Raw genomic sequence first — 12,434 nt, 5'->3', positions numbered from 1 at the left:
GAGTAAATAGATGTGATATACTCCTCTATTCCCAGATAGTCAAAACAAAAATGTGGTAACAATAGCTTTGGAGACTAGCAATTGTGTTGCTGAGACACTATTTGACATTTTCTTATTGCTGAATAATGTCTTTCATTGGGGAGCCATACAAACGCTCTATTAATTTGGAGAGTCAATTGTTGTATAATTTGCCTGTGAATGCGTAAAAAATAAACTCTTTCACAATGTTCTGCACAATTAGTCCTTCGTACTGTATAAATAGCTCTTTTGAAACCAACAATGTGTAATTGTGTCCACTTTGAGCGATGAGCTCACAAATATAGAGCTCTTTCCATGTTTATCGCTACACACTGCATTGTTAAAGCATTTGGCATGAACAGAGGTTGCGGTCGACGTGGAGTTGGTCGTGCCCTGAGGTTGTGTGTTAACTGAGGAGTCTCTCTGGTGTCTGAAAGCAGTGCTCCCTGCTGGCTCCTCTGACCTAGAACCCCCTGCAGTGGGTGGGCCGTGACCCAGGTAGCCTAAAGCCATGCTGGGTAGCAACTTCTGCTCTAGAGTTCTTGTAATCCGTCAGGATGTACTTCAGCTCAAAAAGAAGGTTGCACTCTTCTACCGCCACTAACACCCCTTTTAAAAACCAGGAACAACTTAACAGTTCAAAGGTCAGTGCAGGAAAAAGCTGGCGGCAGTTAAAAATAGTGTGTGTTTTTTTTTTTTTTTTGGCTAAAAATACTGAGAGGTGGTTTTGAGCAGGCCTGAAAAACAATGAGAGGTGTAAAAATGAAACGAATGAACTGGAAAATGTATTTTGTCCTGAGAAAATGTAGGATATAAGTACGCTACTGTTTTCCCAGTCATCATGCAAAAGTCTTTGAAATCATTGTGAACTCCAGTGTTGTGTTCCAATGAAGCATTGTATCTGCGTCACTATTTTATGACAGTTGTATCACCCTGACAGTTTTTAGTTCATGCACTCTAAAAACAAACATTAAGATAAATTTAAATCAGAAATTTAAAACAGGCCTGTAAAGCAAAATGAATGGAAAGATATAAATTAATCAAGAATAGTTTTTTAAAAAGAAAAAAGAAAAGGGATTTAATTATGGTACAGTTTTTCTAGTCATCATGCAAATGTGTTTGACCTCGTACTCAGTGGTCCAACAGGAAATGTTCAAATGTAAAATTTGAAACCACTTTTGTTGCTGTTTAAAAAATGAAATGGCACTTTGTGCAAACTTATGTTTGTCATTCACAAGAAACTTGCAGTAGAAACTAAAAACATTTAGTTAACACCTGGCATCTCTGCTGCAGCAGTTTGAGAAAACAACCTTTGGCCTGGATGAGGGGTTTCCCAAAGCTGCACTAGTGGATTCAATCGGGAAAGTGCCATAGTTAAATTTGGAAAGTACAGGCTGGCTTTGAGCCAAATACAAATGCCTTTTATTGTGTTGTAAGTGCATATGGCTCATCATAACCACATTACAGCTTAAAAGGTTTGCTCAGAGATTCAGCTGAGAGTGAATACAGATGCTGCTATACAGAAAATGGTTGTAGAGGCATGTAGGTTATTATTTTTTAAATTTTATTAAAGGGATAGTCTGCTAAAAATGAAAATACTGTAATCATTTACTCACCCTCATGTCATTACAAACCTGTATTAATTTCTTTAATTTGTGGAACACAAAAGAACATTTTCAAGAATGTAGGTAACGAAAGAGTTTTGATGACACTGAGACATTTCTCAATGTCATCAAAACTCTGAGAGTTGAAGACAAACAACACCCATAGTTCACCCAAAAAATGTAAATTTTGTCATCAATTACTCACCCTCATGTCGTTCTAAACACGTAAGACCTCCATTCATCTTCGAAACACAAATGAAGATATTTTTGATTAATTCCTAGAGCTCTCTGACCCTCTATAGACAGCAATGTAATTACCACAATCAAGGTCCAGAAATGTAGCAAGGAGATCGGCAAAATAATCCATTTGACATCAACGGTTCAACCATGATATTACGAAGCTACCAGAATACTTTTTGTACGCAAAGAAAACAAAATTAAAGACTTTATTGAACAATTCGTCTCCTTCGCATCACCCTAGCACCATTTTGGAGAACTCAACTCAAAAAGCGTATGCTATTCTGTGTCAGCTGCACCACACGGATACGTGGTTTTCATTCAAATCAAAGCGTAAATAACGTAGTACACGTTACCTACATTCTTCAAAATGTTCTTTTGTGTTCCACAAATTAAAGAAATAATACAGGTTTGTAGTGACATGAGGGTGAGTAAATGATTACAGTATTTTCATTTTTAGCAGACTATCCCTTTAATAAAATTTAAAAAATAATAATAACCTACATGCCTCTACAACCATTTTCTGTATAGCAGCATCTGTATTCACTCTCAGCTGAAATATTATATATATATACATTTTACTTCTTATCTTAAAAAGATATGTAGGGGAAAAATTATATATATATATATATATATATATATATATATATATATATATATATATATATATATATATATACCTTTTTTACAAATTGTAGTTTTATTTCTGACAATTATTAATATACACAATATAATATATGAGTTATTTATTTCAATCTCAGACATTGTCATGACTTATGAATGCAAAGTGATTTTTTTTCCTTCTTGCACTCCATTTGAAGAGAGCTTTTCATATGAACTTGAAACAGCACCTTTAGGCAGATCCACATTAAAACTGACAGGAAAGCACCTTCCAGAAGGGGCTTTTAAACGCACAGGGGGGCTTTGTGATCCATCTCAACCCCAGTCACCTTCATCTTACCCTCTGTGTTTACGATACACATCTTCTAACAGCCCGTCGAGATCAATGGTCAATGCAGGATGATTGTGCTTCGAAGAAGGCTTTGCAGACACGGATACTTGTCCATGAGCATGAGAGCCACAAAGATCTCAAAGCCGTTTAACAATATAAAATCATCCTCCAGGTGGTCCAGATGGAACAAACTCATGGTAGTCAAGAGACTGAAGGTGCGGCTGGGTCTTAAGTGTGTGAATGGAGCTTCACTCGTCTTTTGAAACGACTCATGCCCGCTGTTTTTGCGGTCCTGTCTCCTTTGATGTTTGAGGTCGAGATGTTACACCAAAGAAAAGCTTTGTGGGAAGTTTTCCATGTGCTGGTATGTCAGCTGAAATAATGGCTGTTTTGACATGACTGGTGCAGAAACTTTAATCTTGGCATCATTCATGTGTCATTCACTGAAAAAAAAATTCAAATGAATGAAATTGCATTTCATGTCAATGCACAAAAAAAAAAAGCACAAACCGGATGCTCGGTTGTTCTGACCGCAGCCCGCATTTCTGTGGCATTGTATGTGCTGATGAAACATAGGCCATTATTGTCTTATCTTGAAACCAACACCACAATGTATCCATCAGCAACGTAAGAGTAGCGTGCTAGTGTGTGTCTCTGAGGATCTGCGGCAAGACTTTGTTCTTCTTTATTTGTTAAACCAATGTTAAAACACCAAGATATCTCTTTAGGATAAAGGCAAGCATCATCATGTGGCATTCAGGCTAGATGTGTGGACCACCAGGCGGAGGTCTTCACATACAGGAATAAAGGTAGTGTGATATGAGTCTAACTCCTTATGCTAAGAGTGATTATGCTCTGATTTGCGGTATAGGGACTGGTGGTGCTTTGTCTGGCTCATCTAGATTTTAGATAGAATGCAATGATAAGTGTCATGAAAGGAGCTTGTCATCAGTTTTTTTTGTGTTATTTCTTCCCCACAGCACCATGATGATGGCAGCAGGGGGCAGCTGAAAGGGCTTGGAGTTGGCAGAGATGCAGCATGGGTTGACAGGCAGGCACTCGCTGGTGACAGAGCACTGGAGCTTCTGTCTCTTTGAAGTTTCTTCTCTGTAAGCATTTCTATTCCCAACTCACGTCTTTAAGAAGAATATAAAAAAGAAATTATTAATTTTATTCTGCAAGAACGCATTAAAATGGGCACAGCTCTTGAACGTTCCATTAATCAGAGAATCCTGAGAAAATGTATCACAGTTTCTACAAAAATAATAAGCATGACAAATGCTTTTAACACTGATTATAATATGAAATGTTTCTTGAGTAGCAAACCAGCAATGTTTTTTGAAGGATCATGTGACATTGAAGACTGGAGTAAATTCAATCTTGCATTAGAGGATTTAAATGCATTTTTGAAATATATGAACATAGAAAAACAATTTAAGTGAAAAGTTGAATTGAGAATTTCAGATTTTTTTTTTTTTTGCTTTCAAATAAACAAGAGAAAAATCAAACAAAGAATACCACTTATATTACTGAAATTCCCCTAAAAATAAACCATACAATGGATTCATTCATTGTTAACACTATGATAATATTCAGGTCAAAAATGGGCTAAAGCAACCAACTGGAGTGTACACTTTCACAAAATCAGATGTTTGCTGTTCTTCTTCTTATCTATACAGCATAAACAACATTAATGCCATCTAATGTTTCCCCCATATATCCCACAACACACACTAACCCTATGTTATCAGTTCTGCATGTCAATGTCAAGCTCAAAAAGGCTATTTCCTCTTACCTAGAATGTTACCTGTATGTACCGAGGCCAGTATTATAGCTGTCATCTCTGCCCAGTGCTCCCTGCATAAAAGAACCTTTTGTTCCAGTTGTAATTTAGACATTATTCAGCTATCAGGTGCACACACACAGCAGGCAGCGACGAGGAACACTATATCTGCTCTTGAACATGGCATGACTGTTTCTTGTTGACAGAGTGGGATTTCTCAGCAAGACATCACTACATGTTTAATTCCATGCTTGTTTTCTTGTAAATGCGGGGAAACATGGAAATGCACATACATGACCATTGCGAGCAAGGAATGTATTCCCATGATCACCGGTGCTTTTACATTTAAAGCAAATCAAAAATGCTTTAGCCTTTTTCTTTTTTGACAAGCGCTCAAGAACGTAAGAAGAAAAACATATGATGTCTTGAAAGTGACAACATAAACCTTACTGTTTCTCGCCTCAAGGCAACGGATTGTGCACACTGTTGTGATTGGTCACCTTCTCTGAAGCTCATCTTGGAGCTCACACCCCTTTCTCAAGGGAGAGAGATGCTTTTGTTTGATGGTGACAGGGGGAATGTCAGACTAAGCAGCGCTTCAGCTCTTCAAAACCTCAGAAAAGCCTTAATGTGCACACAGAGCTACTTTGATCTGTTGATTTTTACACATCTGCAACAAGCTTGGAATAAATCTGAATAGCTGTCACTGTTTTTCGTGTTAGAATGGGCCATTCTGGAATCATCGGCTGTGAGAAAGAACATTCCTGTAGATGTTTGCAAAGTCTAGCTGCTTTTTGACAAATAAAAGTTTATTTCTTTGAGACTGCTCAGAATCTGTACTATTTATGGCATCCCGTGAAGGAATCTCTTGGGACCAGTGCAGGAACAAATAATGTTTTATTTATTTGGTTGGTTCTACACAAATTGTCAGCGTTTTTGGGCAAAATCTGGTGAAACTCATTCCTTGAATCTAATTTTAGGAATGTAGCTCTCCTACTTTTATTTAACATTTATTCCAAGCAAAGTCTGTTCTTTCTGTCATGCTAAAATAATAGTATTGCAGATTGTTAACTGGAGACAGTGGAATAACGCCTGCAATAAATGTGTATTTATATAATAGCAAATATTTTATATGAAATAAATACAGAATTAATCATTATTCAGGTTTTTTTTTTTGACAGGGAATGGCGGGGCAGAGGGCAGAGGGGGGTGTGCATACATTACTGTGGGATAATTAACATCTAAGCACTGGGTCATTCTGAGTCCTGCTGTGTAAGGAAACGCTGGCACATGCATTCTTCAGCTGCTCACTCGTCTTAAATCATTCGCGATATCTCCACTGGATCTATATGGGAAGGGTATTAAAAGATTAACTGAAACTTAACCAGAGTAATGACTTTTGATTTAAAATCTATATTTGGAGCAAGAGGATGTCAGTTAAACGCTTATCTATTCCCTGAGACCACAGCGCTGTTTGTTGGTGGGAACTCCATCTATACCTGTCTGCCTAACCATTTCCCCTTCAGATAATTGCGGCTGGGGTCAGATTGGTCTCAGAAGCCAAACCTCAAATCAGATGACAGGACGTTTTTCTAAGCACTTCTTAGAAATACAATTTTAACCCCAAATTAAAGCAGTTCAGTTCAAAAGTAAACACAACACATCTAAATGATCTATTGTATTTTTTAAATTGCTTGGTAATAATCTTATTTCTTTATTATAACCTGTTTTTTATTATAGCCTTCAGTTTTAGTATCTAAAATATAGAAAAATGCAAAGTAGAGCTGACCACATATTATATACTGTTCAACAGAATGGGGTTTGTGAGATTCAATTTATGTTTTTGAAAGAAGTCTCTTATGCTCAGTAAGGCTGGTTTTGTTGTTGTTGTTGTTGTTTTTTTTTTTTTACAATATATTATTACAATTTAAAATACGTTTTTCTCTTTTAATGTATTTGAAAATGTAATTTATTCCTATGATCCGAGGCTGAATTTTCAGAATCATTACTCTAGTCTTCAGTATCACATGATCTTTCAGAAATCACTCTAATATGATGAGTTGCTGCTCCATGTTTATCTTTATTAAATAATATATATTATCTATATATAGATTTTCGGATGAATAGACAGTTCACAGGAACATAATTTATTTTAAATAAACTAAATGTATTTTCTCTCACATGTAAATGTATCTTTGATGAATCAAATATATATTTATATATATAAATATTTCTTGCCCACTTTTGAACAGTGGTATAACCACATTTTAACTCTAGGCTAATATCCCCAAATCAGATATTAGACTGGGAAATGCCCATAAAGACATCTGACCTGAACTATATTTAATGAATGACCTTTCCATATCAGAATCTCACATTTCTAATTCTCCAGGTTCCCTCCAGAAATTCTTCTGCATGTCAGATGGTATACATCTTATCACCTTGCGCAGCATCTTGTTGTGGTAGCTTGTGTTGCCTTTGATATCGGAGAACATAGAGGTTTCACCAAAATAAAGGCCTCCTTTGTACTCCGCTGATTAACTTCTGTACCTGAGCTCCCTGATAAGGCCTGAAAAAAAAATCCATCCTCAAGAAGCCGACAACCGTGGATCCTGTTGGTTTTATTTATTGAGTTTTCTGTGACAAGCTTTGGATTTTGTTCAGTGCTTGAAAATGCCAAATCATATATTTGAAATCACATCATAATAATGAATATCAGCTTTTTAAACTCTTCCTCACTGGAAAAAACTTTGACAAATCTTTCATCCAATGTTTATATCTTATTTTCTTCTTAAGAATACCTGTGGTCTTCTGAGCTCTTTAGGAGACTTTAATGTGTGTTATGAACTACACTCAGCAGATAAAAACTACAAAGCACATGTAAAAAAAAGCTGCTTTGATAACCTGCTGTGCACATTTGATCTCAAGCCTTTTGAATTTGTCAGTGTTCGTTGTTCTAATGAAATGTACAGGCCTAAGGGCATGTACTCCAGCAGCACAGAAGGGAGATCACATCAAATTTATTTTGATGCTGGTTTATCAAAAAAAGCCAAGGATTTTGGTTTGGCTCATTTACATGTTCTCTTTTTTTGTTGTATAAATAATGTGTGTTGACAAAGTGATGGTAAATGGAGGTTTGCATCTCTATCTTGCAGTAAAATTGATTGCACAAGTCATTTTTGCTTAAATGCGACATGTTTGATGCACAAATCTTGAAACACTCTTACTTTTGTCTACACAACTTCTGATCAGGGTGATAGGACTTTCATGTGTGAACACATAAAGTGTGTTTTTGAAGTCCCTCACAACATCAGCTTACACTTCTGCAGGTCACAAACCACAGTCAAATGTGTTTTTGGTTTGGACAATCAGGTCTTATATATTCTCTTACTTTGACATCTTTGTATGAGAGATGAGGGATGCTGTCATGTTTGAAATGAGTGTTTATTTCTTCATTCATTAAAAAAACTGTATACTATTATATAAATATAGCTCAGTGTCAGCTCACATTTGTGCACTTTTATAAGCAACCGCTGTACTTACATACATTCACTCTCATTTGTCAGACACTCTTATCCAAATAAACTTTCCTGGCAATTGAATCCATGATTTTGCTGCTACTGTTTGAGCTACAGGAACACTTTTGGCTTCTCATGAAATAAATAGCTTTTTTTGTACTATTGCTCATTTGAAAGTTGCTTTGGATGGAAAAGTCTGACTTTTTCATTTGCAAATAAATATTAATTAATTATTAAATATTACATCCAATCCATCAATCTACCATTTTATTTAAAGAATTAAAAGTGATAATATCATTAGGGTATGATCGTTTAACCCCTGACCCTTTTGTCATCTTCCCAAGCTGCCTGTGATAGTGTTTTCCTACACGTCTGATGTCTTGTTAGAACCTGCAGTTCTCAGCCCTATGATTTATAAAGTGTCTTGATGAGAGCGTTTTAATTGCATATGTACACATTGACAGGTGGCCACTCTTTTTGATATTTACGCTTTGATCTCTGTATATATGATCACTGCAGGCCATGACAAAGAAACCAAGACTCCACACATGGGATTTCACCAAGTAAAAACATCCTCTGGATTTCAGGTGCCACTACAGTTGATGTAGACGGAAAATAACACATGGTGTTTTGGTTTAATTCAATTGAACTGAGCCATAACAATCACTGTCAGAACAGAAGCATGAGACTTATTTCCTCACATTGACTAAAAGCTGGGCTTTTATTTCCATTTTTATTTGCAGCTAAATTTAAATTGATTGATATATATATATATATATATATATATATATATATATATATATATATATATACACATTATTATTTAATTAGTTTGTCATTTTGTCATTTTACACATACACATTAACATACATATTCAATGCATATATAATATATCAATATACATACATATTGATAAATTGATAGTCATTTGTCTGTTTACCCTGACAGTTTCCTTTTACACTTTTTCCTTTGAAGTTTCCTTTCTGAACAACAAAATCAAGCACCGTCCCAATAAGGGAAGAGACTATTGATTTAAGCAACTGGAATCCTGGCAAGTGCTTGACAAGCGGAAATAATTTCTTCTCAAGAGATGTCAATAGGTTCTGATGGGGTTATTAAGGGGAATCAAAGAAATTTGCATTTAGACAACGAGCATATTTGTCATGTTAACTGACATCTCCTCTCACCCTTGAATGGAACTCAAAGGAACTCTAGTAGGAACTGAATAAAAGTTAATCGGAAAAACACATGATGAATGAACTGCTTTAATGCCGAGCCAGGTAAACAAAGTAATCTCTCAACATCCTCATTGATGTAATACGTTTGTAGAGTCCTTTTACTGTTTTCTGATGTACAATTAATGCTTGAAGATTACACTTGGGGTTTAAGGGCAGAGCATTAAAAGCTTCTGCATGCTAACATTAGATACTGGAAAAGGTATGAAGAGATTTTGTGACAAAATCCTAAATGTTTTCTTCTGCCATGCACTCTAAAAAAAATGAAAAATTCCTCTAACCTATCAGTTTTCCTTGGCCTACAAGGCAGTCCTCTGCTAAACCCTCCTTTATTTTGTGCTCTTCTTGTTTTGTTATTTTACCTGGCAGTCCAGGTGTGAAAGGGTGAGGCCATGGAAAACATTCAGTTCTGCAGGCTTGTCATGAAAGAATCCATTGATTGACCTCTCCATCAAGGAGCACAATGACAAATGGGTTAGCAATTTTCCACTTCACTTATGGCCAACAATGCACATTTCCACTTTCACTTGCTAGCGTTGAGTGTACAGTGCACATGCCTCTGCAAACTCTGCATCGCCCTTTTTACAAGTTTTCCCAAATAAATTTAAATTTGTAATTTATGTTTCATTGACCTCCTCAAATAAGGACCCACGTTTGCAAAGTGTTAATCGCATAGTTGTTTTTGTATTAGCATGTAAAACAAACACTAATGATTTTCTATTTCACTTAAGGATGTTATTGCATGTTCTAGCGGCTGATTGAATTACTCAGATTGCTTTAGGTATGTTTTGGGTGGAAATTATGGAAATTAACCAATTGACTTTTGTGTTGACCTTTAGGTTAAGGGAGCTTTGTGGGAAAAGCCTGCTGTGGACAATCAAAGACATCTATGATGCCATTACAAAATATTTTTTTTCTGCATTTAAAAAATGAATATGAATTTTAATAGCACATGAATAAATGATGGAATCTGATCATTTGTTTTATATATATACATATATAAAAATCAATGGTTGGTTTATCTTATTAAGGTAAGTAGTTCCTATTTAGATTCTTAAAGTCATCTAATATCTCTGATACTTCTGAGGGCTGCAATTTTCAGGCCATGAGTAGCTTCTGTCCTCAGATCAGACATGTCCTATAGGGATAAGCTGTCACACTGCTGGGAGCCTAATTGATGCCTCATGCTTTCGAGGAGCAATTATGGTGCCCAAATGTCAAGAGCTAATTTGTGGCTTTATAATGTGGACACATGGGCCAAGGAGAGGGCCAGATCCGGGCCCCTCTGGGAGAATCTGAGTAGTTTGCTCAGCAGATGTGAGATGGTCTAAATAAAAAGTCTGGGGGTGGGGAAGCCTTTCAGATGATATGAAGTCTACTGCAGAAATACTCAAAATGACTGTTTAAAAAAAAGTCACATTGATCTGAGCTGTTTTGCTCATTATGATCTTTGGTTTTAACATACATCATTTTCACACTCTGAACTGTAGGCCTATTGTTTATTCGTTTGCAAAAGACGTTTGCAAGGGCCAGTTTCTAAATACATGATAGAAAAAGACATGCAATGCTGTAAGAGGTGTTTAAAAGTCTTAAAATGCATAACCACTAGTTGGATCGTGTGAGTTGCTCCTGATGTCTCCATAGTGATGCAAACAACAGAACAACATTTTAGCTACAGTTGACAGCTTAAGAGTCAAAAGTCAATAGAAAAACATCACGTCTTCATTGCCTACTTGAGGAGACATACAGCACAAAATGTGGCAAGGTGATGTGCCAAAAAGGTGTGAAAGGATATTATTAACTCCTCTACACCTACAAGATGTGACTCTACACAGAAGGATCCTCAGGAAACCTTGAATTTAGTTGATTCACTGTTACTTCTTATTTTTTAGATGTTTTATTAAAAGGTTTTGACTCATAAGAACCATTCTTTAACAGATGAGCACCACTTTTTGCCCTGTGAACTGTTGTGAATGCATCAAGGAGATTTAAAGTCATATTGACATAATCATATACTTTCTACTGTAATAAAAAGTGTTTTTTTTATTGTAATAAAACCTTATTTATTTAACCCTAATGTATTATTCAACTGATTGTTCAGCATTGTCCTTTGGCTTTAAAGAGGTCATTTATGCAGAATGGTTCCAGATAAACAGTTGCTGAGGATATTGTCAGACACCACCCATGTGCAAACACAAATCTGCCCTGAGACTACAACTTAAAACACCAGGTGAGACTTTGCCACTTCCCCCAGTCTGTAAAAATATGAATTATGTACTATTGTAATCCACACGGACTACAAAGCTACCGAGGCTGTATTTCCACGGGTTTGCATGAACTCCTGCCCCATTTTCGCAGCTGACAAACACAGGGCCTTGAAGATCAGAGACCCGGGACATGCTGACATGTGCTGTGGGAACACCTGCAATGTCTGATTGGGCCACAGAGACAGATCCCTCACTTACACACCTGTCTGTGGACCCATGCCACTCACACACACACACACACACACACACACACACACACACCTATCTGATAGGGTTTCTTTGAGGCCACGTCTGAGGTGATGAAAATAAGGGTGCATCCATTAAGTGCATGAGGCAGGACTAAGAGAGGGCATGGATGAAGGATTTAAGTGTTGCCTGTAAAGTGCCTCAGACCACCTGCTAGAAGGACAGACAGAGGCATCTATTTCAGCTCAGACAGACGGAAAAACATTGGTTCTTCAAGTGCCAGGGAATATTTTGTGACACGATCTCTCTCGCATTAAAGTGGTAACCTAATAGCTACAGTGACATTTGCATAAAAAAAACAAAATAAGTATATGAAACTTAGGGATTTTTTATTTATTAAACCATATTTTACAGACTTAATCAAATTTGTATATTATAATAGAAATAAGAGCACTTTAATTTTACAATTGTCTTTCAGTTCTGAAATGGAGCGAAGCTCATATATTCCCTCATATATATCCTCCACCCTCATATACCTGTTGTTAACAGTCACTCTATGGTTTTAAAATGGGGAAAATCCCACATTGTAACTCTGGTAAAATGTTAAAGGTACACTCCCATCTTAAGACAGAGC

This window comes from Carassius carassius, chromosome 29 (assembly GCF_963082965.1).
Source record: "Carassius carassius chromosome 29, fCarCar2.1, whole genome shotgun sequence".
NCBI lineage: Eukaryota > Metazoa > Chordata > Actinopteri > Cypriniformes > Cyprinidae > Carassius > Carassius carassius.
Note: the sequence above shows the minus strand (reverse complement) of the source record.